At 38.7% G+C, this 772-nt stretch overlaps 2 protein-coding genes across 2 annotated transcripts in view; one reads left to right on the top strand and one right to left on the bottom strand.

Annotated features, from left to right (window-relative positions):
* rnf32 (ring finger protein 32) overlaps nt 1-772 on the bottom strand; it is a 27002-nt gene that overhangs the window by 11518 nt on the left and 14712 nt on the right. The gene's annotated exons all lie outside the window — the stretch shown is intronic.
* lmbr1 (limb development membrane protein 1) overlaps nt 1-772 on the top strand; it is a 27896-nt gene that overhangs the window by 21261 nt on the left and 5863 nt on the right. The gene's annotated exons all lie outside the window — the stretch shown is intronic.

Genomic DNA, 772 nt, shown 5'->3' with positions numbered 1-772 from the left:
AGAGAGAGAGAGAGAGAGAGAGAGAGAGAGAGAGAGAGAGAGAGAGAACTGCACCATGGCTCTGCAGTAAGCTAAGGGATGACAGTTGCATAAAAAGGCATGAAACAACCTGCCAGGCTTTCCTTTTCTCTTCAGGCTCTTTTACAAAACAAATCAAGATAGGACAATCAAGGTGGGTAAAAAAAGAAATGAAATAGAACAAAAACATAAATAAACTCAATCTAGGACCATACTCTCAACATCTATGCAACTCTAATATGTATTGGTATTGCAAGAATAGTAAATAATGTATATGAGCGCCGTACATTGATGTCATGTGTTGGCATGGAAAGGTGCTGTATTTGAATTGCATTGCTATACACATAAACTGCATATTGAATATATCCTGCTATGTACACGACACAGAGACAGGATGGAGGACAGCATAGTAGTATTTTGGACTATTTGCATTTGGGAATATATTGCACAGTTGTAATCATATATACTTCATATCTAAATGATTATCTACAAGATCTAAAAATGCAGCATACAGTTTTAGGAAGTTTTTTTTAAACTTAGATCCGTGATTTTCTTTTTGTATGAAAGTGAGTCTATGGTCAATTGGAGGATTATTAACCCCGGTGCCAAGTTCAACAAAAGCAAAAATATTCATCATTAGACTACACAGATGCTTGGTATGTGCATATGTAGATGTGCCTTTTTCCTGCTCCAGTTTCAAAAGGCCTTTAGGTGTTGAAGGAAGAGGGGGGGAGGGGGGGGGGGGGGGGGGGGG

The sequence above is a fragment of the Anarrhichthys ocellatus genome, unplaced genomic scaffold, assembly GCF_004355925.1.
Source record: "Anarrhichthys ocellatus isolate YVR2014 unplaced genomic scaffold, GSC_Weel_1.0 scaffold10, whole genome shotgun sequence".
Taxonomy (NCBI): Eukaryota; Metazoa; Chordata; class Actinopteri; order Perciformes; family Anarhichadidae; genus Anarrhichthys; species Anarrhichthys ocellatus.
This window is presented reverse-complemented; position numbering and strand designations above follow the sequence as displayed.